Below are 24,191 nucleotides of genomic sequence, written 5' to 3'. Positions count from 1 at the left end.
GTGCCTCCAGGATCTTACCGTACTTATGCCGTTACGATCAATGCGCCTCATACTGTATATTCTCTCTTAATATTGTTTCTCTATGTGACGCTGAACTCACATAAAATTAAGTTCTACTCTGGGAAAGTATGACGTCATTTGGTGCGAAATCTGGTAGCCAAAGCCGATTTTCGTCTCCTTACCACAGTTGCCCACAGTCTTCCAACAGTGGAAGGTGCGTTCGCCCTGTTGCTAGGAGACATACTCCCGACGCCAGAGCTCCTAATGACGTCACACACTGAGTCTCTGAGCGAAGTCGATTTCTAATGCGCATTAAAATATAATTTCCTTAGTAAACAAAACTCCAGCAAACTGTGTATTTTGCTCGATGATTCACGAGTGGCGAGCTGACCAAGAAGACTCCGCAGTATACCACTACTTGTTACCATTTTCGCTGCACATACCGAGCTGTATTCACCTTCCTTTTTTCCCCTTTTCTTTCGCCAACCGAGTAGCGTCGCCTGTTGTCGGGGAGAAGAAAAGGAAGGAAAAAAAAGGGGGGGGGAGACGAAAACGAAGGCGTGATTTATCCAACAGTTGCGCTAATCTTAGATCGGGTGCTGAAGCTCCACCGAGGCTTTTTCTCTCCCCCCACGGCAAAAGGGAGATAAGATTTGAAACATTGATGACCGCGCCGGCCGACTACACGGTTCGTCCATTTGAAGATGGACCTTGCATGGCGAATGCGACGCTCGCTGCGAGCGCCATTGACACTACTTGCTGCCGGTTTCCTATCTGGCTCTCCCGGCTATAACGAAAGGTGCTGTTGTGGGGGGGAAGCATGCAGCGTGTTTGTTTTTATTGTGCGTGTAAGTATCATCGTCAGTAAAAGCTGAATAAAACGGCTTTATTTCGATGTGGAATGTGTGCATTTGCTGAGCAGAGTTGCTATCTATGCTGAGCAGAGTTGATCCAACGCTCGCTTTTCGCATGCCGCGAAACACCTCTCGCCAAGATGCTGCATTAATTCGTCGAACGCGACTCGATGTGGCTTTTACAGCTCAGTGGCGTTGGCCGCTTGAGACAAGTTGACTCTCCCAGATGCTGTCACTGCAGTGCTCTAGAGGATCTGGAGCACATTCTACTTCATTGCACACACTACCAACCTTCCCGAACCGCACTCTCGGGGTCTCTTAGTCAGCTGGACTCTCGCCCATTCTCTCTCTCAAAATTGCTTGGTCCCTGGCCGAATCCAGCTCACCAACGCTCTGCGCTCAAAGCTCTTTTGACCTTTTTGGACACAATAGGACTTCGATCCTTATTGCGAAGGGGCTCATTATTTCATTCCCCACATCTCCACCAGCAGTGGGGTAGAGTATCGCCCCCTGGCGGTGAAACTCCCCATTCATCGTCTTAGAATAAAGCTGTTGTTGTTTGCACTTCTTTATAGGGCCATATCACGCGACCACGTGACGTTGTTGAAGACGACCTGCGCCCCCTACGTCATAGATTACGTTTCGCCGCCGCGCAAAGCATGCTGGTGGGCATCTATCAACCTTATCAGCCTTTTCGGCCTATCAGCCGACGCGTTTTTTCCCGTTTCTTTCTCGCCACAGCAAAATATAACCTCGAACCGGTCTTCTCGTTACGTCACCATTTTGTAAACAGAGGGTCATCTATAAATCTATTGCTAAACTCTCTGAATAAACATAGGTTACATATATACAACGACTTCATTACGGTAGCTGTCCACGTCACATTTGTCGTCTATATCACGACAAGGGATTTCTATGCATCACTTAAAGGGAAGCTCCTTACATAACTTTAACGCATATTATTCTTTTTCCTTTTTCTGTTTATAGAGAGCACAGGGAATGCAATCCCTCGACATTCTTCTCAGCTCTATCAAACTTCCTAACCTGGTACGATATGTAGGCAGAAACAAAAGTGATGGAAGACTAGCGAGTTATGAACAGGGGGGGCCCTGACTTTATGCAAACCCGCCAACTACGGCATTAATTGGCGTCGACGTTTTAGCGCTGGCAACACTGATTAATGCGTTCGAAAAAGAATCCGTTTATAGCCGAGCCGGGGCTCACGTAACCCGGCTTGTTTTTCGCGCGTTAATGCTGTTGGCAACAACAACAATAACAGAAGACGCGGGCTTATCGTTTAATTTTCGTCAATTTCGCCGAGAGCTCTTATGAACATTATGGAGGGCGCTGGCAACGTTTTTTTTTTTTTCCTCTTCTTCGTTTTCGCTTTTACGGACAACCCTATGCGTCATATAGGCTTTGCGGGAAGCTCTCTCGGTTGTTTAGGTGAAGTCTAATAAAAGATAAATTCGTTAGTTTGCTGCTTGTGCGAGCGAGATAAGGGGGGAATGGTTGCAAATAGGGAAAGAAGGGGAGCTCAGATAAAAGGGGCATTGAAGTGTTTTTAATGCTAATGACTGGCAGTTGTTATTTGTGGCGGTTTGTCGTGACGCGATGCAGGACCTTCCGTGGTGAATGAATAGGCCTTGGTGCTGGTATGATACGTCGAGAGTTAATTGGGCAACATTGGGCTGACGTGAACCAGTGCCTGTGCCTTGTTAGTGATATTTTTTTTTTCTCTCCCTCTCAATGCTTCTGGCGTGTTATAGTTTAACGGGATGGGTTGTATTTTAGGTGCAGAACACACACACACTGTTGTAAGAGATTAGGTAGATCAGAATTAAGCGCTCATTCGCCTTTTCTCTTCCGCTGATTGATTGTATTAGATACCTCCACGGGGGAAATTTAGGACCACGGACTTGGTTATGTTTATCGTAAAGCTTTATCAGTGCGTTGGTTGTTCCGGCATGTCGTATGGTATTATCCTCCAGTGCACGCGTAAGCTTTCATTCTGCTTTGATATCCCAGCCCTATTTATCAGGCGTGCTGTAGACTGCAATATCGGAATATGTACTCACGAGTTTGAATCTGAGGGCTGTCTTGAGTATAGGTTAGGCGTAAGGGCCTGAAAAGAACAAGAAAGCACAGTTTAACACTCCACACTGCAACACTTATAGTACATGTTATACATATATGTGGTGTATGAAGGCATATAGCTGACGTAGGGATACGTGCGTTTGCAGGACAGATGTGCAAATTCCTGGACAGTAGAAACAGTAGAAATATTAGTACTGTCTCACAAGGTACCAAACGACGCTAATACAGGCATCTTTTAAAAGATCGTACGCTATTGGCGATGACAATGGGATTATAAATCACCCGAGCCTGCTGCTAAACTGCGATGATGGCCACCGATTCCCAAGTGATGACTCGTAATAAATCTAGAAATTTGTGAACGTAGCATAACGCACTGCACTTCAGCTTCATGGCCCACCTGAGATGGTCACCACTAGCCCATCCTATAGTTAAGGCCAAAACTACAAGTAAAGAGTCACGACTATACGACCAGAACTGATTATTGCGTAAGCAATATCAGGGGGGCCGCGGTATTCAAATCAAGCTGACCCGCTCTTTCGTCGCGTGCTTCGCGTACAAAACTTTACATAAATATGTAAACGAGCTCTTACCATCCGAACGACGTATGCGAACTAACTCTAGAACAAGTTAAAGGATTTAGGACGCGCTCAAAGACGGCATCAAACTTTTTTTTGAGGGAGCCCTCAAAGGGTAAAGCTACCTTTCGCGGTTCATCCTCATCCCGAGATACATCCGAACCGCGAAACGGACTTCATTATAAGAGCCATTCCAGTTTTATAAAGTGGTCATTAACGCGTTGGACGAGTTTCCTAGTCGAGTTTTACAGCGTACTCTTGCAAGATTAAAATTGTCGAGACGAGACGGGTCGGTCGTTGGAGCCCTCCGGGTGGTCGTCATCGCAGAATGACCGTTTTGAATAATCCAAAAGACTTTCATCATAAAGGCCTTCCCTGTGTCCGCGGTGTGTTGATAATTTAACGGTATATCCTCGCAAGTTTGAAGAGCTTTCGTTGGAACGCGCTGATGGTTTACGGCGTGGACGTTCGTCCGTGGCTGGCACTGCATGGAAACTGACGCTCCAAGTGTGCTTATGTGTTGTGGCCCTAGTTCTACTTTTATGAAGCGCGCGCGCGCGCGAAAGCGTTGTGCAATGACCCAATGAACTTTTCTGCGTCGTGAAAGGATCTGAGAACTCGGTTGAATGTTTAGGCCAATATGGGCGTAATTGCTGTTATCGTTGTTGTATAATCGTCTTGGCAGTGTTGATGCACTCACGATTCTTAGCGTTCAGCGCGCTTTGCGTTACGACTCAAGAAGAACAAGAAAAAAAAAAAACATTGAATGCTCAGCGTGGTGGAATCGTTCGAGAGGGGATTTCTGGACCGGGACCGCGCAATCAAATTACGTTAGGGTAAGCCCGGCTCTTTCACGTTTTTGAAAAAGATGCCCGCGCAACATCTATACATGAGAAGAAAAGGAGTAAATGTGGGGTAATTACAAGATTATATTTTCCCTAGCCTGCAATTACTATTCATTTTGGGTCCCCTGGCCGTAGAATTTACTCCCCAACACTGCAAATTCCTATACGTAGAATTTGATGGAACATCACGGTAAAATTAAGCAATTTTCTGCCTACAGAGCAAGAAATCATTCGTGGCTCCTCCCCTATCCTCTACTCCTATCTGCTGTCCTCTCTCCCTGTGTCTTCGTCTGTACGCTTCGCGACGCTAACGTGGAATTTAAAAAAAAAAGTTCGTGGCTCCTCCTTGAGAAATTGCGCCTAATGCATGCCACAAGACTAATAGGCATATTAGTATGAGCCGAAGTCAAAGTATATTTTAATTTATGCCCATAGATTATGTACTGCTTACGACACGGTTGTCTGAAATCGCGTGTTAGTAGTTCTGCAGCTCATATTTTCTTGGTTGCCCGCGGAAATGTTGTTCCTATATTGTATTCGGAGAAAGACCATACGCTGCGCGTGTTTATTACTCACGTAATAAAAACGTCCACTCAAAATAATATGATCTTGCAACAGTTGGAGATTTGAGATGGGATAAAATACGGGGTGTTGATTTCAGACAAGCCTTGTCGCAAGCAGTACATAGTGAATCGGCCCAGGACGCATATTAACCCCTCTGTCCCCCACTCCTTCCTACTGTCCTCTCTCCATCTGTCCACGTCTGTACGCTGCTCATAGCCACAGTTGCTTCGCGGCGCTAACACGAAAAAAAAACAATACATAGGACCGTGAAAAAACATAAGTATAAAACAGAAAAAACATAAGTATATAAGCATAAAACGTATAGCCCTCAAAAGGACTAATATTTATTTTTTCTTCTTCTCCTTCTTCTTCTTCTTAGAGTGTACCGCGGCGAGCAGACTTAGGCACATGTAGGTAATGGTGTCTGCGTGACAACCAAGTATATTCGCAGGTTGCATTGCTCTCTCTCTCTCTCTCTTCGGAGTGTACAGCAGTATGATGTACGTATGATGGGTCTTACTCAAAATTCGTTTAGAAGCCTTCTTACATTTTCGCTATCGTGAGAACCAACATCGTTCAACCAGAAAAGGATATACATTTGTGTGTGGATTACGTATGTGTGGGTTACATATACATGTTGGGATACATACGTGTTAGGATTACTATGTGGACGTGCATCAGGTCCTACGAACCGCGGAACCTAATGTGTGTAGCTTATACTCAGTGTTTCAATCAAGACCGCGTGAATGCTATACTCACACTGAGGGCTGTTTCGGCGTTCTTTCCATGTTATACGAACTCCGTGAAGGCGCTTGTACAACTCCAGTAATTTTTTACTATAAAGTATACGTGGGTAGAAAAAAAGAAAAAGAAAAAGGAAGAGGTCTCAAAATGAGCTCTCCGCTGACGACGCCCTGTTCCTCTGGGAAGAGAAGTTCATTTTTCAGAAGTCGTTCAACCTAATTTATAGTGTGCCGCTATAAATGGTGTGCGCGCGGCCATCCGAGCTATATTTATCTCCATGCGCACAGCTTTGCTTTACACAATTGTTGTTGTTGTTGTTGTTGCTTCTACTCACTTTTGTAACGCGTTCTTTTTTTTCTTTCTCCTTTTTGTATCGTGATAAACTTCGCGAAGCGATGCGTTAAAAGGCGAGATATAAATCGACGTTTGCAATGAGCAAAGAGGGGACGGCGGTTACTGGCTTGGAGCAAAGTCTACGCGACGATATATCTTTTTCCCAGAATATAAAGGTATATAAAAATCCCGGGAAATTTGTTGGCTCTCGTCTTCAGCTTCCTCTTCGTTTTTTTGTCACTGTTACGTGTGCGTGTACTTTATCTGTCCCGCTTGTCCTCTCTATTGTTGACCGGTCATTTCTTTTTAAATGCTATGTTATTCTAACGTGTTCCGGTTAGGTTGCCTGGGAGGCCTAGTAGGGGATTAGAGTGAGGACTTCCCGATTAATTAATTAATTACTATACATAATTCACATTCAGAAAAATAACAATGCAGTCAGAAGCTGTACAAAGGCAAATAATACGTAGAATATAGGAACAAAGTGAAATAAAAAAAATAGAGTACTGGGAGATTAGATACATGGTGTGTTTAATTTATATGATTGATATGAAAGGTAATGTGTGGTACATATTCGAATGACATTAAAATAAATAAATGCAAATTAGACTAGATCGCAGTTGTCTCGCGACGTAAAGCCCCGAATTATTATTAATATTGTTATTAATGAGACTAACTAAATTCCCATTTTTTTTTCTTTATCACATCACCATCGAAATGAATGTGGACGTATGGCGCAAATGCCGGAAAACAATGCAGGGAACGATGACGAATATGGCTGGAAAACAACCATCAAAAATGTCTTCGGTAGGATATACCCCGTTTGAACCGTGCTAATGATTGTGATGTTTTTATTATGTGGTCTACTATTCATTACTATTACACTGACAGATATTGCATACGTCTTCTTTCTTCATTTGTGAGTCGACGCAATTTACAGTTCGGAGAATCACGAAAACTGGCTCATCGATGTACGACGACCGCTGGCGACAGTTGTCAGTCCAGCCTCTAACCCTATGTCCCCTCCGATACGAAGCGCCCTTCAAATAAAACGAGACACCGCCTACAAACTGCTGCTTTGTGCTCTTGTAGACGCATTCGATCTTTGTCAATGTTCATCGATAAACGAAAAAAAGAAAAAAAATGTAATGAACAGCCGCATCCTCCACATTCATTTCATTTCTTTCTTGTGTGCGATCGAATTTCATCATCGGACGACAAAAGGGCGGTCAATTTCTCAAATTTTGTGCTGCTGCGCTCACAAAGACGCCCTTGCTGTAGCGTTGAAACCGACTCGTAAACAACCAAGGAAAAAAAGAAAAAGAAAACACACACACATAGAAGAACTTAGCGAAAAAGAAGTGGGCGCCGCCACAGCGCCACCTTTTATTCACCCGATGTCTCTTCTCTCTTTTGTGCCACATGACACGCGTTTTGATGGATTACGCGCGGGCGGCATACAAGGTGGTGCTGCTGGTGGTGGAGTTTTTATTCTTGTTTCTTCGTACCTTTATTTTTTTTTTCAAATTCGTTTGCAAAGGTGTATAACGATTTTTTTTTATTACTTTTACTTGACGTATTCCATATTCTCGTTCCACAATGTTGTCCACCGATGCTGGGCTGTGATGCAACAGTTTGAGTCATGCCGTGATAGGTTATACAGTATTTATGGATTTTTTTTTTTCGTTCGGTTGCGCGCTGTCCAGGTGCATAATTTTTCCATCAATATTTCATGGGAGAAGAAAGCGGGGGTTGAAATGAAGAATAATGTGGTAGCGAACCTCGCACAACGACAGGCTTTAGCTTTTAACGTCAATATCTGGACAAAATTCAGACTGACCTGTTTGAAAGGACAGTATCTGACGATTATCCAACGGTGACAGCGTTATTCGTCGCACTTTTCTCTCTCTCTCTCTCTCCATTTCTCTCACTGTCACACCTTTCCTAGATGTCATACTTTGATATGCCCTCGCATATTAAATTCGTTTGATTGATCCTTACTTTTATTATTCCATTGACTTTAAGGAACAACTACCCCAATGGCACTGACGATTCATTGTACATATACGCTGCTCGTTTGCTGCAGCTCAACAGCAGCAGACCACAGGTACTATACTGTACTTGAAAATATTAAATAAAAGATCAAAGTAAATATACTTTAAATGTTTCCCCTGGACGTGTTATGTTCCAAACTTCAGCGAGCATCGTCCAGCGAGTCCCGACCATCACCAGCGCCAAGAAACGCTTCCAACGTGCACTGTGGGTTTTCCACCCTAATTAGCGACTATTAAATGACGTCACGTTGGCCATTGGTGGCGCGCGCGCTCCCGCGCGCCACAGGGTGCCGAAACGTCGTCTCGTAAACAGGAAGGGCTCTCTTTACCCTCCTCCCACCCCAAAACGTTAACAACGTAGCGCTGTACGCCCTCACCCATTTCTCTCGTCTTTTTTTTTCTTTTTCGTTTTCCACAATCACTTTGACCGGCTTGTGTACTTTAGAACGGCGTGACGACATCGCACCACGTTCTAAAACCGGATGCAGTACCGTTGCCTGTTTACGGGACAGTCGAAAAGATTGTAAAGAAAAACGACGTTCACTGAAGCAGACTGAAAAAAAATAAAATAAAAATAACGAAGAAAAAAGCGGCCTCCTCTCTATGTTCCAAACAAAAACATCTGCCGGCCGCGGGCGACCAAATGTTGTGGCCTCCTCCCCCTCTTCCACTTCTAGCTTCCTGTCGCGCGTGCGGTTTAAGTTTATTTATGGATTGCTTATTATTTACTCGCTGTCTGTGTGGCGTGGGGTGTCCCAAGTACACCCCGATACTTCTCTCGCAAAAAAAAAAAAAAAGAGGTCCAGTGAGCTTGGGAGACAAGCGCTCTCTGGTGGGTGTCTATGCGAACACAGCTGATTCGTGTACCGTTATATTATGCAAGATACGGTAGTGCAAGATACGAGAGAGAGAGAAAAAAAAAGAAGAGGAAAAAGAAAGAGAGGAGGAAATGTTGCAAATGAAAATTCTGGTTATTTTCTTGCAGAGTGTCCTTCCCCCCCCCCCCCCCCGTCCCAGTTTTTTCTTCTTCTTTTTGTTGAATTTATATATTCAATTGTTTTTGCTTACTGTTCGATTGTTTGACGTATATTTATCAAGAAAAGGAATTATTTCGTTTATAAATCGTTTTCATTTTCGAAGTTTATTTAGTTAATTACTTTCGAATTATAAACGGAATGACGGAATTATTTTCGTCTATTCTCGTAACCCCCGCCCCACTTAATGAGGTTTCAGCATATCCCTGAGTTTGGGGTGAAGACACAGGGAGGAACGAACAAAGGGAAGTGTCTCAGGGCTAGAGCCGCCAATATTTCGAACAGGGACCGTTCTTGTCCTGAGCCATTCCCTTACATGCATTGCCGGTTCGCTAGGTTTCTTACCCCAAACGTACATGTTGCACGTTTGTTTGTTCGTCCCCTTGTCCATTGCGGGAATTGTATCTTCCTTTGCATTCGCAAGCCTTCTTTTAAGCTTGCATCGGGCTACTCGGGGTAAAACTTCATTACAGCAACCAGATGACGGCATGATTTTGGGCGTTGGCGAATTGAATAAAAAAAAAACAGTCGTCAGGGGGAACTTTCACACAATATATGCCGTGTGAAAACAGATGTGCAATGTTTATGTTTCCAATTGACGAACAAGAGGTGCTCAGTGCGTTCAAAGACTTGAAAGCCTCTTGTGCGGCGGGGTACGATGGTATAAAAGCGGAACCTATAAAGTACGTGGCACACTTAGTAAGTGCGCTCTTGACCCATGCATATCATAAACCACGTTTTCGATTCTGGAGAATTTCCTATAGTAAAATGAAGATTTCAAGAGTGACTATATTAGCAAAAGGAAGCGACAAAAATGATTTGAACAACTACCGCACGATATCAGTACTACCAGTTTTTTTTTTTTTTTTCAAAGGTAATGGAAAAGACAATGTATATACGTAATATAGGTTAATTTCTGTCTTAAGTAAGTTCAGATTGCTTTGCAGGAGCTTCAAATGCCAATATGTTTGACCCCCAAATGGGCATCAACACAGAAACCGCCTTGCTGAAAATAGAAAGATATTCTCCAGTGTTTCGAGCGTGGATTGTATGGTATGGGTGTATTCCTAGATATATGAAAAGCGTTTGACGCATTGATCATAGTACTCTGCTTCAAAAACTGCAATGGAACGGATTGCGAGGTGTTACTGTTGTGTTACGTAGCTACCTGAAAGATCGTAGACAGTATATGTTAGTATGGGAGGCTTTGAGTCTGGTGTGTTGATCAACAAAAATCTAGGGGTCGATTTTGGGACCTATACTTCTTTGTTTATATTAATGATATTGTCAATATCTCCTCACTGTCTAAATTTTTCTTGTTTGCTGATGACATAAATTTATTTCTCGCAGACAGCTCGCTTCGTTCTCGTGAACGTGACACAAATTATGTTCTTAACAGTTTGAGCAGTTGGTTGTTCTCAAACTGTATTTCCCTCAATGTGGATGAAACAAAATATGTATGCTATTTTCTCAACTAAAAAGACTGGAAGTGTACGGGCCAGTTCTAACCTTTAATGGTGTTGTACTTGAGAGCGTTTCGCACAACAAGGTGCAAATTGGAACTACCACGTTGATAGTCCTTGTTGTGAAGTATAAAGAACAATTTGTATGTTTCACAAGTTCAGAAATTACCTGCCGAAATTTGTAGAACTCCGTCTGCATTATGCCTTCGTCTACTCTAGGTCATCATATCGTGTATTATAGTACGGGGCACCACATCTGAGGTTTACTGGCATAGCTTAACTGGTTAACTGAGGTTAACTTCATAACTCGGCCTGGAAGATATGCAAGAGAACACTGACGCGCTTTTTAAGGACAGTTGTGTTTTGCAATCGAAAGAGATTTACATGTATCGGTTAGTCGAAAAAAATTATGAGGAGATGACCAATGACGTAAATCCGTTCATTAAAAATTATTGTCTATAGCTGAAGCGTTAAATCCGTATAATTGTACCCCGATTTACGGAACAATTTGTAGTTCATTTAGTATGTGTAATTGTGGGGTTTGCATTACCTCATCCCTTCCTATTACAATCGTATGAAACTGTGTTGAAAACAATGACCAGTATGCGGCACTTAAAAAGTGAAATGGAAGTACAGTTGCTTGCAAAACAAAACTGACCCTCGTCTTCCCCTCAGGTAGTGGATGCACTTTTTAATTTTTACTACATGTTTATATATGTGTGCGCTTGTTTTCGTGTGTTTTACTCATTGTATCTACTCACGGAGCTCAAGCTCTTGTTAGGCAACTTTTTTGCCTTTTGCCGCTGCTTCGTCGCTGCTTTTGGTGCAGCGTAACAAAAAATAAAAAAATAAAAATAAATACAAATATTGACTTTATGCTTCTATCGGGCTTTGATCCGTTATCCGAAATACTTATCGACCGGAACGCTCGACCTACGAAGCCGCACTACGAGAGTGCATCATACAGCTGCTACGACCACTGTGCGTTTGGTACAACAACAACACTGGTACAAACAACTGTGCATCACAGGAACCAACTTATTTTTACTCTGCTACCTTCAACGTGAACTCTTTTAATTACAAACCAGCCGCGCGTTAAAAAACGAGAGAGTGCAACGAAAACTAACACTATACCGCAAGCCTTAATTTACTCCTCATCCGAAAAAGACTAAAAATAGATCTCAGAAGTGCGCAGCTCCCTAGCAGCCACGCGTTGTAAAAACGGGGTAAAAAGAACAAAAGAACGACAGCATCAAAGTAAAAGCTAATTTCCGCGAACGGGTTTCCGGACGCTTTATCAACGCGCTTAATTCACTCCCTAATTTCTAATTCCGTTCTCTGCCTTACCACATTTTACATACGCGTTTCACCCACCACCCTCCTTTTTTTTCCCCCTCTCTTCCTCGCTCCGGCGCAATTTCTTTCTGTATCTACCTTTAAACCTCCCACACACACCCAAAACAACCCCGAAGGCGAGATGCGTTAAAATTTTTCTTTTTGTTCGCCCCCCAGGAGCACGCCGCCCGCTGCTGTAGGAGAAAAATTGTAACCACTAACTAGCGCACTGTCATCATTAGAACTTTTATCTACTACTTTATTTTTTTTCTTTTTACACAATTACACTTCCCGTTTCTGTGTTTGTTGTTTGTATATCTCCTCATTTTCTTCGTCTAGAAGGTTTATAATTACGACCGCCTGCTTTTCGCAGTACAATCAACGCGGTACGAATAAAAACGATAAAAAGAGGAGGAGGGAGTTGGAGCAATTGCGGGAAACGCTGTATAAAAATTAGTAAACAACGAAAATGGCAGTCGTTGCATGTTTGTGTGTTTGTAGACGATTGTGCCGCGCGGCACTAATTTGCGAACCGCAAGGGCGGAGAAGAAGAAGAAGAAGCAAAGACACTGCGGAACCACCTCAATTTATCTCGGGAAGAAGAGGGGGGGGGGGAGAGAAAAATTAGTTACTGAGTTTATAAAGCAACTTTTACTTCTCCTGCGGCGGCAGTGTGCCAACATTTGGCATTTTTGGTTACGTGTTTGTTTGTTTGTTTGCAGTCTCCGAAACGACCCGTGCGCGCGAACAAACAGAGCTCCGACGTAGAATAGAAATAAAAACGATAAAAACGACCTGCACGAACTCGCGGTTGAAAATTACGAACCTTCCCCTCTCCCTTTAACGAGTGGGCGAGCGGAGTTCATAAGTATGATACGGGTTGGATGTGAAGACATTACATCCGGTAAAAAGAATCATTATTGCTCCAGTACGTATACTGCAACGACGATGTAATGTTTTTTTGGGGGGGCTTTGTTGTTGTTTTAATGGGTGGTTTCGTTTATATTTTGAATTTATTGTTTCTCCTCCGGGGTTTTTATCGTGTCCATGTTAATCGTCCGTTAATGTCTCATTGTGAGAAAGGGAGGTGGGGGAGAGACGGCCGCTAGTCGTCATTAAAAGTGACGGGAAGTTACGCGGGCATTAGCTCTTTCTGTTTCTCTGCAGTTTCTGGCGATCGGGCACAGCGTTTGTAACGTTTCTTTGCAGTGTTCATATTTGAATGCGCGCTAGCTGCTCGCAGAGTGGCTCGATTTAAGCCAAGCAAGCGGTTCTCTTTCATCTGCTAGTAATCTGTGCTGTAGGTGGTGGTGCGCGAGGTCATTGAACCGTTGCTTAAATAAACTTTATAAGGATCTAGTTAGATGTCAGTGAACCTCTTATGCGAACAATTATACTGAGTCGCACGTATCTTAATTTTTTTTTTCACATTCCTGTTATGTTTTACATTCCAAGGCATGTTATCATATAATAATCGAGCGGAGATTTCATAAAATTGATAAGCCCAGCGAAGTCCGCCCTGGCCTTTCACTTTGGGAAGCGCGGGATGATTCGCCGTTTTTGAAGTCATCTTCGTCGTGCGGTCTCCAGCGCGGTTCATAGCGCGCGCACGAAATGTACTACGTGTAAAGCGAGAATCATACCCAGTGAAAGATAGTTTGATCTTATGAGCCTTTTATACATCGTTTCATGACCAGTTGAAACTTACTTCCGACATCAAAATGTAAGTCTTGCACCGCTCTAACCGTATGTGTTTTACGCACTGTTTGTAATATTGTAGTGGACACGCCCAATACACGTAGATAGACACAAGGTGTTTATTTTTAGGCTTTACAGAATTTTTATAAAAAAGCTACGAGAGCAGCATAGATGTTGTTTTTGCAGTTGAGTTCTACGGCCAGGCGGACAACCTCGCGAAGAAAGTGTACGACTACAAGATGACTAATTACCTAATATTCATTCATTTATTTTTAATTATGGGATTTCGGGCAAAAGCGAGATGGCAGATTGAGAGACCTGAAACACGCACGTGAGTTAAAATATCCATCCCCGAATTTTGATATGCAAATGAGCCGAAACCGAAACCGAAACCACGGCGACCGGGAACCCAAGGAGTACAGCGCTCATCTCACGTCAGAGGGCCACGTGATTTGGAGCAATGGAGATGATTGGAGTAGGTGCCGATCAGCTGGCCAGATAAACCGCTTTCCGGGCCAGATAAGCTTCCGTCGGCGAGGGTGATGCGCTCCTCAGGCGCGACTTTTCGGTTTCGGCTCATTTGCATATCAAAATTCGGGGATTGATATTTTAACGTACGTGCGTGTTTCCACGACTTTTTTTAAACGTGGAATGGCATTCAACGAGGATAGTCTCTCAATCTGCTATCTCGCTTTTGCCCGAAATTCCCTAATTAAAGAGTTCGTTAATTAATTTCAGTTAATTAGTCATCTTGTTGTTATATACTCTCCTCCAGAGGATGTCCGCCTAGCCGTAGAACTCAACTGCAAAGACAAGAGCTATGCTGCTCTCATAGCTGTTTCATAAAAATTTTGTAAAGGCTCAAAATAAACACCCTGTATGTATACTTGTATCCAAGCACGCACGATTATTCCATTTCACCACATTACGGCCAGCAGTGGGATAGCGTATATAGTATCGCGCCCTAGCGATGAAGGTCCCTACTCATCATAATTCAAATGGTTTCATTTTTTTTTTTTTTTTGCATTTTCTTCTACCAGAATATTCCGTGTCGAGGTTGTCCCTCGTGTGAATAAACGCAGTTACCACGGGAACAGCGAATAGTTCCTCCAAGAGGCGCGCGCGCCGTTTTCCACGTAAAACGTTTATTTTTACGATAATACGCATTGTATTCGTGGAAACTGAGGGAGAGAGAGAAAGCGCCTCTCGCAATGTTAGATTTTCACCGTGAACTAATTTCCGAACGCGGGTTCGCATCGACGTATATGAGTTCGCCTGGTACATGTTCAGGACACACATCCCCGTATCATGCTTCCTGCGAAAGTGGAAAAATCGTTGCACAACCCCGTAGTATATCAGCCCTTGTTTTTCTGGACTTTCCGATTCTTCTATAATACTGCTGAAAATATTCCCGAGTACACGACCTACGCTCACGTCCATTCTGCTATACTAATACTATGTTGCCTCTCTCCCTTGAAACCCCCTTTCTCGTGTTCTTGTGAGGAGCAAGAAGTGGTAGTAATCCTTTAGTGCCAGCATCTCCTCAACTAATTAGTGACATTACGCCACTTAAAGACGGGTCGCGTCCTTCCCCTATACTGCTTCGTTTTTGTTCTCTTCCCTGGTGTCGCATCCCGGCGCTTCTCGTAGGAGGGAAAATGGGATAGTTCGCTTTCATTCTGGGGAGATGTAATGAGTATGAGGAACTGTCCTTATACGGTTCATCGGTACAAATCGAGAAAGGAAATCGAGCGGGAAACATTGATAGTGCCAATAACTTTCTTACAGACAAATATTCAAGTTTAAATACAATCAGCTGTATAACACTCACAGACCACCATTTCCCCGACCCCGATGGGAAAGGATGTTTGTGAGAGTGTCATATCTGCTTTTCTTTTTCCGGTCGAACTGTGTCGGCGCGCTGCGGAGAAACGATGAACTACCGTAGAGTGGATAGCTTCCTCGCGTCGGCTGCTTTTACGCGTTTATTCCGCATTCAGTGCAGTAGGTGGAGCGTTGGGGAACCGAACAGTATTCGCTCCGAGATCGTACGGTGTCGGCGCGCTGCGGAGAAACGATGAACTACCGTAGTGTGGATAGCTTCCTCGCGTCGTCTGCTTTTACACGTTTATTCCGCGTTCAGTGCACTAGGTGGAGCATTGGGGAACCGAATAGTATCGTACCATCGCGGCACAAGTGATCTTCCGGTGAATATACACTAGAATGATGGAAAAGAACCATCAACTCCGAACATCGGCCGGCGTGTTATCCACGCTAGGAAGGTGACAGTGTCGCTCCCTATAGGTCGATCTCGCAGCGGTCTCGATCTCGTAGCGGGTGGACTGTGTCTGCTGTCGTCTCTTACGTGTCAAATGCTTCGCAGCCGATTTGCTTTCTGTAATGAGCTGTGTCGTGCATGTCATAATGACGATATCTCGTTGGTCGATTTCTCAAAAGGAAGCTTTGCGATAGCACAACCTGTTTACTAACTATTCGGCACCTTCGGCTATTAACTATCTAACTATTCGGCACCTTTGTGAAACGCGCGGTATGTACTAATATACAGGGTGCGTCACAAGTGACTAACCAAAAATTTCTTAAATTCGTGAATCATTTGTTCTTCGAAAAAGCCGATGCATATGTAGTTATTCTCGATGTGACCTACTTGAAGGTGTTATTGAGGTCAGTAATTATTGCTAGTTTTAATCAGCTTTCGTAATGAATATTCTTAATTAGCGAAAACAGGTTTAGGGTTTAATTGCAAAGGTTGTAGAGCACAACCTTGAGGTCTGTAATCTGCAAAAATCGAAACCGCAGGAAGCTCCAGTATAAAATATGCGAAACCTTCAAGCGTTCTGCGTCCGTTTTTCATTCGGCCGCATTTCCTATCCTCCTCTCGCTGTCACCCTCTCTCGCTATCACTCTGACGACAGGCTGTTCCTCAATGCGTGGTGCACCCCGCTTTGAGCATGTTAATTTAAGCATTTGTCCATAGGTTTACTTTTAAAATTTCTAACCGTTCTGAGAGAAACAAGACAGCAAACCCGAGACAAAGGAAACGAAGGACGAAAGTCACACGGTCTCTATTTGATTGTTAATTTAATTTATGGCACAGTTCCCTTGAAGTCGGTTCAGGACGTATACTGACCCCCCCTCCTTCCTACTGTCCTCTCTCCCTCTCTCCACGTCTCTCTACGCCACTGATAGTCACAATTGTCTCGCGGCGCTAACGCGAATTTAAATTCGCTAATTGAATTTTAAGTACGCGAATTTTAGGCGAATACGTGAATTTTAAATACGCGAATTGAATTTAAAACAAATCAATTCAATTTTTTTTTACATTTTATTTGTCATCATGTACTATAGCTCGCCGTGCCCTTCTGTCCTTCAGATAGTTTCTGGCGCTCCTTTATGATTCTACCCCCGTTTCATTTCTCTCGCTTTCCCGTCTTTCAGCGCTCGAGAGAGATATTCCAACACACTCTGTAGGTCAGAGAAGCCGAACCTCCTCTTGTCGAGGCACGGTGCAACAAGTTACCCTCGTTCCGCGATCACGGACGTACAGCAGTGATTCGCCCGTAGCCAATGGCCAATAAACGCCACTGGGAACGAGATTGCTTGCAACGAGTGCAGAAAGCAGCAGAAGGAAAAGGGGAGGAATAGCGGTTCAAGAGTATTGGCGGAAATATATACGCCGACGCGATCTGTCAACAGTTGAGTTGTTTGTACGCATGCGCAAAATGTGGCGGCGGGTTGTTTGCGCACAGGTTGCTGGATAATCTGGTTAACCTGTTTCATGTTATAAGATTACCCCGGGTCGTTTTCTGATTGCACGCTCGTCGGGGTTGCGAACAAAGGGAGAAGAACTGGGAATGGTTATATAGTATGTATACTTATATTGGGCGGTGTGAGCGAGAAAGGGTTGAGAACACGTCGAGCAACCATGATATGTGTTGGAGTGAGTGAAGTGGCGCTATTGCAGGTCGTTCTTGTGTGGTTCCGTAGCCTGGTGGGAGATGGGGCTGGACTATTTCGACAGCCCCGATGGTGATTGTCTGGAGTAGCTGTAATCGAGTCTTCGTATATGCAGGGTGTTTATTTTTATTCGTTACAGAATTTTTATTAAAAAACTAGCAGAGCAAAATAGCTAGATGCCGTTTTTTTGCAGTTGAGTTCCACGGCCAGGCTGACATCCCCTCGAAGAAAGTATGCAACTACAAGACGACTAATTACCTAAAATCCATTAATGAACTCTTTAATTAGGGGATTTTGGGCAAAAGCGGGAGATCAGAATGAGAGACCATCCTAGTTGAAAGCCATTCTAGGTTTTACAAATTCTGAAACAGGGACTGACTTAAAATATCCATCCCCGAATTTTGATATGCAAATGAGCCCAAACCGAAACCGCGACGACCTGGAACGCAAGGAGGTACAGCCCTCATTTCACGTCAGAGGGCCACGTGATTTGGAGCGATGGAGATGATTGGAGTAGGTACGGATCTGCGGGCTAGATGAACCGCTTTCCGGACCAGATAAGCCTCCGTCTGTGCGAAGGTGATGCGCTCCTCAGGACCGCCTTTTCAGTTTCGGCTCATTTGCATATCAAAATTCGGGGATGGATACCTTAACGCAGGTACGAGTTTCAGGATTTTTTAAACGTGGAATGGCTTTCAACTAGGACGGTCTCTCATTCAGATCTCCCGCTTTTGCCCGAGATTCCCTAATTAAAGAGTTAATTAATGAATTTCAGTTAATTAGTCATCTTGCAGTTGCATACTTTCTTCGGGGGCACGTCAGCATGGCCGTAGAACTCAACTGCGAAGACGGCGTCTATTTTGCTCTGCTAGTTTTTTAAATAAAAATTCTATAACGAATAAAAATAAGCACCCTGTATATATCCTGATGCTGACTTTGGCGAGCTGTGGCTTTGCGGAACGGGCAAATTTAGAATATCAAATGAACGTTGTTCAAGTAGCTTAGATTTCAACAGCCTAAAACGATGGCTTTATAGGGCCAACCGACGTAGACAGCCGTGTCTGTCCGTCCGTTACGGTTGTGGAAAGAGTGCGCAGGCGGAGGACCAAGCAAATAAGACGTTTGGGAAAATGCGAAAGGGTGCCACAGTTTTTGTTGCTTTTTTTTAAAAAGAAAAACTATTATTCTAGGCCTGTAGGTGAGTAAATTCACACGTATACTGGAAAGCGGTCCTTAGGATGGGCATACATTTGCAACACGTAGTCAAGCCGCTCTACGCGGGACGAAAAACGGTGTTTTCTTTTTTTTTTTTTTGCCGGATACCCATGTCTTTTTGTAGCTCTGTGTGTTCAAATACACTACACCGAATTTATTCAATCGGGTTTCTCCAAATAAAATTATGTAACAATGTTTTATCGGACACAGCCTTTCCAAATTACGCACACGAACTACAGTGATAGTCAAATAACAGAAGTCCAATCGAACGGAGGAAAAAAAAAAGGTAATGTCTCTACACAGAGCTACCACACGTTAACCTCTGCACCGCATATCAGCGGCTGTCCCGCCTGCCGGACACGTCCGTCTCCACTATCCAAACTACGCTCCAGATTTGACGTGGTGAGCAAGCAATACATGACCGTACTCTACCGTACGAACATCGTTAACTCGGCAAAAACAGGGGGTTGTTTCACAGAATCTCCAATGAGGTGAACGCATATTGGCGACGATGCACGCTGGGATTTTCACTTCACACACATGCAGGTCTCTCCCCCTCCCAGTTTTATTCAGGGCGTGGCAGCGGTCTGGCACGTCCAAATTGTGTCGGAAAAAATGACGCTTCCTACACCTCTGTCTCCCTCTCGACCTCTGGTTTTTTAATTGCGTTCGCACACAATGACGTGACGGGCAACATTAATTAGTGACGTAATGAAAATTACGTCATCTGCCAATTTTTCCTTGCACGGGGGGAGTCCAATGATGGTCATGGTGTGTGAGAGACGCACTGCCGTGTACACTTTCCGTGTGCGGGAAGTTTACGATAGTTTTGTGATTGGTCATTGTTTCTTTTTCTTTGTTGTTTAGATTATCTGGAGTATTGATATCGTGAGTGGGTTTGTCGCAGGGCGATACAACGTTTCGTATAAAAGCAATCAAGGTAGCAAAGGTAACAAGCAAAAGGTAAAAGCAATCGTTATAAAAGGGTGCTCCGTGTCGTACTACCGGGAAATTACGTTAAAAGAGCGAGTGAAAATGTAAAAAAGAATATGGAGAGACTTAAAAATGCTGTAAAAGATCGGCACGCCTTTTCTTCAGGAAATACATAAGGTGTCCCAAATAGCATAGAACAATATTTTAGCAATTTTTTTAGCACCAATATTTTAAAAACGCATCGCGTTATACGTGAGTCAAACCAACTGAATGATATCAGCAGTCACTTACCGTATATAGGCACCAGTCTTTTTTTTATTGTGCCTAATTAATTAACTAGATAAGACGGTAGAAGACCCACCTGATAGGAATCCATCGTGGCTCGTTTAGTCGTCCGGCGTTCCACGTTTGGCATGCCAAATCGTTCGGACCCGAAGCTGTCGCTGCACTGGGTGCGGAGACGCGCTGTCCTCATAGGCGCTCCGTGCCTATGAGGATAGCGTCACGGGGCCTATAGAAGATGCCTTCTGCCTATAGAAGTGTGCCTATAGGATGGCTTCACGGTGGAACGGCGTGGACGACACGATGCGCTTCTTGGACAGAATTTGCTTCCTCCTCGGCACGTTAATTATCGGTTTTGGTTGCTTCGGTTTGTAGTTTTGAATATACATTACTGATTTTTGGACAACGTTAACGACTTCTGGACACCGAATTCCGAGTTTTTGAGAAATAGGCCAAATATAGAAGTTGATCGCTAAATTTCGGATTTTTTATTTTTGTTTCTTTAACATTTCCCGTTTCTTTTTCTCTTTTTGAATGGATCGGTTGTTTCATCGATTTGCGTCTCGTCAAGATTCCAACTCCAATAACACCGCATATCAGTATCCCGAGGGTTTTCTGACGCTATTTGCTATGCTGATGCTGGCGTTTCTACCTTGGATCCATCGCTGTTGCACGCACAATACAGCGCCGTGTTATTATGCATAGGTGATGTTAGCCGTTATACTGGCATTCGGGCCGATTCCTTCATGTCTCATGTGCCGCTTACCGTTGTGCATTTTTTATTAGCATTACAGCGGGAACAAGATGGGTTCTGACTCTACATATACACAACATCTTTTCTGCGGTGGTTGATTGTCTATGCAGGACTAAGAAGGCGTGGCCCTGTACGTTTACGCTTATATTTCATGCTCGCAGGCTATCTCTTGTGATGGGTAACCATAGCCACAGCGTTATATATGTGGCCGTTTGTGTGGAGTTGAAGATAATAGTGAGTTTTAGCATAACGTACGCTGTCGCCCTTGCGAAGGTAAGGTATATCGTGGCGGTTCTGCGCAATGCGCGAAGCTTTAGCCCTTACAGAAATGGCTATTGAGATTCCGTTGAAACTCAGTTGGACTTCCTCAACAGGCTTTGCGAAGTTTTTATTGAAAATTCATTTAGTTGTAGTTGTCTTGGCCATTGAGAGCTAGTGGAATATGGGCCGTTGCGTTCCTATTGAAATTCAATTTACCCTGTATGGCATGATTCGGAATTGTCTTTTTATTGAAATGCTGTTAAAGAACAATAACTGTTAGTGTCAGTGACATTCTGCAGAGATGACGAATAATTTATGAGTTATTGCACATTTGGTCCATTTAGAACACAAAGCACAACACAAAACATATTAGTCTTGACTAATATGTTTTGGATACGAAGTCATGTTGTAAATACAGAACATCTGGAAAAGTGTGTTTGTCTGAATCACACCACGTCTATTTACGTGTGCTCCATACATGAATACATACTGGTATAGTGTGTATAGTGTGAGTGTGCTGCTGACATCACAAATAGTAGTTTTCTTTTTTATTAGCGGTAGCACGCGTCTTCAGTTGAAGTCAGCATTTTTCTTTCTGCCGTTTTCTTCAACGTCGGCCACCCCGTATTTCATTTTCTGTTCTTCCTTTTCTTTGTTTCGCGTATTTCCCCATAGCAGGCAATGTGCGCAGCGGTTTTAAAAAGGAAAACTAGAGAAATATAAAAACTTCCATGACCCCTAAGCCCAAAAAGCTCAGTTAGCAAGACATGTGCAACAGTGACATTTCCTTCCTACAAGAGAAAACTGATACTATACATATATTACTTGTCTCGTGAGCTTCCGCACATTCGAGAGTCCTGCTCGCCCCTGAGTCAGAATGGATGGTGAGGTGCCTCAACTTAATTCGAGTACGCAATAAAAACAATACTGAAGTGGGGAATTGGTTGGATTGGTTGGAATTGGTGGTAACTCACCACCAAGATAACGTCTGTGTTTCTAACCGCTTTTCGTTTGAGTCATTCGGTATAGGTCCATCGAACGTCAAAAGCGCGCAGTGAGATGGCTATTTTCATGAATGTGAACCTGCATAGCAAATTTTACCGTAAAAGTACGAATGAACACGTAAACGATCGATGCCGCAAGCAATGACAAATACTTATTTTCGTACTTTTTATGTCAATAATATCGCACGCCGTACATGCAGTGCGTGCGTGTTATAATGAACCGTGAACATATGTCACAATTATCCAGCTCAACAGAAAATCAATAGTAACTCTGCAATAGAGTGTGTATTGAGAATTGCGTAATAAAAATTCCATTAATTTTCTTTTTCTCCGGTATGTGCGACAACTACATGTTGACAACGGTCTACTACACTGTTAGAGAAGTACAAGATTATTTAATGAGTTTTAGTGAATCGTTTTCGCTGAAACGGCGAGTGACCAACGGGAAGGGCAACTGACTCAGAACCTGATCATTTGGTTGAGCGGCGAACCGTTTGATCGAAAACGTTGCACTACAAGAACTACCCGTTTGCCGAAGATAAAATACGGTATTTCTCGCACTCCGCAGAAAATAGCGCGCGTATGCCAGACGCCGAAATTTTCGTCAACGACGTGTGGAGATTCCAGATTCGTTTCAGTAAATTAAATTTCAGTACATTAAAATTAAATAAAAACGCTTCCAAGTATTGTCAATGCCCTGTTTCGCTGTGTTCTCGAGCCGTCGGTGGTAGTTATATATATATACTTATACTAGTGATCGGTAGTACTTCGATATCTATTATAGAAAAGTTATTTACCAGAAGTGTGATAGCAGAAGTGCATGTGATTCTTCGAAATTGTGAAAACGCGGGAAACTAGATACCGTGACAATGTTCCCACAGCTTTCTGGCAGACCTTTCCTTCTAATAAATGTATATCCCCCCCCCCCCCCGCTATTTGCTGGCAGATCGAGCTATAGGGGGCGACACTGTCACGTTTCTAATGTGGATAATACGCCGGCCGATGTTAGGAGTTGATGGTTCTTTTCCGTAATTCTTTTGTATATTCACCGGAATATCACTTGTATCGCGATGGTACGATACTGTTCGGTTCCCCAATGCACTGAACGCACTGCACACCTGCTGTACGAACTCGGAACAAACGTGTAAAAGCGTCGTCTGCTTTTACAGCAGTTCATCGTTTCTCTGCAGCGCACCGACACCGTTCGATCTCGGAGCGAATACGAAACTACGCAAACTCGCATGCACACAAAGCTTAGCAGGCGGCGTATAGTGGATTGACGACGTTAAAGGGGCACTACGATACAAACATTTCTCCTCGCGCAATGAAAGATGCCGTTGCCTTAACAACACAAAAAGGGACGGGATTCATTGGTTGCGTCGTTCGGGATTTATGATCGATAGAAAAAAAAGAAAAAGAAAAAAAAAACGAAATTAAAGCTTTCCCTCTCTCTCTCTTTCTCGAGGAGGCCGACGGTGCGGAGCGGGCTCTAATTGGCTCTCCTCTAACGATTTGTCCAATCATAGCGGGTCGTCGTTTTCAGGGGACCAATCCGATGCCTCTCCGCCTTGTCGCGCTCCTTGAGAAGGAGAGGGAAGGCGTAAATTGCACTTTTTCTATCGATCGTAAATCACGAACGACGCAACCCATGAGTCCCGTTCCTTTTATATCGCCGTTAAGGTAACGGCATATATTTTATGCCGCGGTGGTTTTTACATTTTCACGTCTCATCTACAAAGAACTGGAGCAAGTGGCAATTTTTATACAAAAGTTTAGCACGCGAGCCTTTTCTTTTTCTCGTTTTACGTTTCGTTAAACGTTTATTGAACGTTAACTCATTGAACGTTTATTTCATTTAAATGTCTCATTAAACGTTTCTCATGTTATCTTCATTACAAGCCTCCTATACTTTATCTCCCTTGTGGACCGTGTCACCCCTCAATACTTTTCCTGACGCGGCCAAAAATGGGATTGCGGTATTATGAAATCACTTTCGCCTTGAAGTATAAGCTTAGAGAATACAGCTAGAAAATGTCGCATCGTGTTTTTTCGCATCTTCATATGCTCCCTGTCGCTTTTTGTGCTCACACCGTATAAAAACCAGAAACGAAACCGCAGGTAAAAACAAAGAGAGAGAGTGACCAACCAACTTCATGAACTCCACACTTAAT

The 24,191-nt window shown here is 43.5% G+C and overlaps 2 protein-coding genes across 6 annotated transcripts in view; one reads left to right on the top strand and one right to left on the bottom strand.

Moving 5' to 3' along the window:
- LOC135391155 (uncharacterized) overlaps positions 1-24,191 on the top strand; it is a 247,571-nt gene that overhangs the window by 53,345 nt on the left and 170,035 nt on the right. The gene's annotated exons all lie outside the window — the stretch shown is intronic.
- LOC135391144 (uncharacterized) overlaps positions 1-24,191 on the bottom strand; it is a 168,058-nt gene that overhangs the window by 87,262 nt on the left and 56,605 nt on the right. The window contains exon 3 of the mRNA XM_064621255.1: positions 2,933-2,979. The gene's annotated coding sequence lies outside the window, so the exon portion shown is untranslated. The remainder of the gene's footprint in view (positions 1-2,932; positions 2,980-24,191) is intronic.

Source organism: Ornithodoros turicata, chromosome 4, assembly GCF_037126465.1.
Source record: "Ornithodoros turicata isolate Travis chromosome 4, ASM3712646v1, whole genome shotgun sequence".
Taxonomy (NCBI): domain Eukaryota; kingdom Metazoa; phylum Arthropoda; class Arachnida; order Ixodida; family Argasidae; genus Ornithodoros; species Ornithodoros turicata.
The sequence above is the reverse complement of the archived record's forward strand: the minus strand, read 5'-3'. Positions and strand labels throughout refer to the sequence as shown.